The sequence below is a fragment of the Humulus lupulus genome, chromosome 4, assembly GCF_963169125.1.
Source record: "Humulus lupulus chromosome 4, drHumLupu1.1, whole genome shotgun sequence".
Lineage (NCBI taxonomy): Eukaryota > Viridiplantae > Streptophyta > Magnoliopsida > Rosales > Cannabaceae > Humulus > Humulus lupulus.
The window spans coordinates 97,525,887-97,528,261 of NC_084796.1; positions in this window are offsets into that span (position 1 = coordinate 97,525,887).

Below are 2,375 nucleotides of genomic sequence, written 5' to 3' on the forward strand. Positions count from 1 at the left end.
CACTTAATAATAATACATTAACATGACTGACTTCTAACATAGACTCACTACCTAGAAGATAAGGATAAAAACTAACAAATTCACATTAAACAAGGTTTCATTACTCTTTTTAACTCAAAAAGCAAGTTCAAAGATTATAAAAATAACTCTAAATCCTAGAGTTATCAAGCACAGAGTGTCGTTGACCACCGATTGTTGGACATCAATCCAGAATATTAGTTATTTGTGTTTGACTGCACATTGGGTTGATGATAATTGGAAAATGCAGAAGAGAATTATCAACTTTATCCAAGTTCTTAGCCATAAAGGGGACTTGGTGGGGAAAGTGTTGATAAAGTGTCTTAATGAGTGGGGTATCTCCTTAGTTTTTGCAGTGACAGTTGACAATGCCTCCCCAAATGACGTGCTCTTAGAAAAATTGAAGGGGCACTTGTTGGACAAAGACAATACCATTCCATTGAATGGCGAAATGTTTCATATGAGGTGTTCAGCTCATATTTTGAATTTGATAGTAACTGATGGGTTGAAAGAGTTGAATGATGCAATTTCAAACATTCAAAATGCGGTGAGATATGTGCGGTCATCTCCAGCTAGACTGATAAGATTTAAAGAAAGTTGCAAGAATACAAACATTGAATCAAAAGCTTGTTATGCTTGGATGTGGTTACTAGATGGAACTCCACCTACTTGATGTTAGAATCTGCTATAAAATTCAAAAAGGCTTTTGAGAATTTGGAAGCAGATGCGAACTACACAAAGTACTTTGATGAAGAAAGAATGGATGGCCCACAAACCAACCTAGACTGGGAAAAAGCAGTTGTATTTGTTGACTTTTTGAGGAGATTCTATGATCTTACTAATCGATTTAGTGAGTCATTATATGTCACATCCAATCTATTCCTTCCAGATATTTTGAAGGTTCAAGCTGATTTAACTACTATGACTTCTACTCCTGATACTTTGTTAGGGGCTATGGTAGTTGGTATGAAACGAAAGTATGACAAGTACTGGGGAATGATTGAGAAGTTGAATATGTTGACATTTATTGCCAATATCCTTGATCCAAGGTATAAATTAGAGGTTGTGAATCGTGGTTTCAAATTTGTGTACACTTCAAGTGAGGCTGAAAAAATGATAAAGTTGGTGACAAATACTTTGGCACAACTGTATGCTTTTTATAAACAACAACAATAACTATCTCAGTCATCTCACGCTCAACAATCTCAATCTCAATCTCAACCTTCTTAGCCTATTATCAATTCCACTGCCAAATCATTTCTTCAAGGGCAACTACAACTTAGTGATGACATTGAAGAAGATGATCTTGAATACTACTTGAGTGATCGTCGTGAGAAGCTTGATCCTACTTTTGATATTCTATAATGGTGGAAACATAATGGATTCAAGTATCCAATAGTTGCGTGCATGGAAAAAGATGTATTGGCTGCTCAAATGTCTACAGTAGCATCTGAATCAGCTTTTTCTACTGGGGAAAGAATCCTAGATTCATTTAGGAGTTCTTTATCCCCAAGGATGGTGGAGGCTTTGATTTGTTCTAAAAATTGGTATACTTGTGAGTTTGAAGAGCTTGTTGTGCTTCGACAATACATGGATGAGATTGATGGTTTAGAGGCATGTGAACAAGTTTTTCCAGGTATTTGTTTACTTAAAAGCTTATTCTAATTGAAATATTTTTATATATATATTATAGCTTATTTGTATTAATTGAAGATTAGTCAGGTGATGACTTGTGTATTACCTATGTACCTGAGAATCTTGGCAGTGGGTCTGGGAGCGGGAGTGAGACCGATAAGAGCAATTGAAATCTCAAGGTAACTATTTGAATTCTAAGATTGTAGTATAGTAGCTTTATTTCTCTTAAAAGTATCATGTACCATGTGTCATACATTATAATTTTATTCTTTCTTTTGTCTTAAGAGCAGGTGGTCATGGTTGCTTGATGCAGGCCATGAAATGAACGCTGGATTTTAGATTGGACTTTGTTTTCTATCTACTCTTTTGAACTTGATTTGTGTTGTAATGGACTATGGACTTTGGACTTTAAGTTTAAACTTTAACCATGTGTTAAGTTTGTGGTTATAGGTTTTTGGTTTTAATTGTGTTGTGTCTTGGATTGGACAATAGACATTGGAGTTTTGGAATTTTGATGATGTGTTGTGATTTGAGGTTATGTTATGCTTATGGACTTTTAATTATGTTTCAAACTTTCAAATTTGTGAATGTAATTATGTTCTATGTATTTATGTTTTAAAAACGCACAAAAATGGATTTCAACCATCCAAAATTTTTAGTTTTTTTTAACTAAAACTTTCTAAAAAATTATGGAAAAAAAATTAACTTTGGTTAGGTCGATT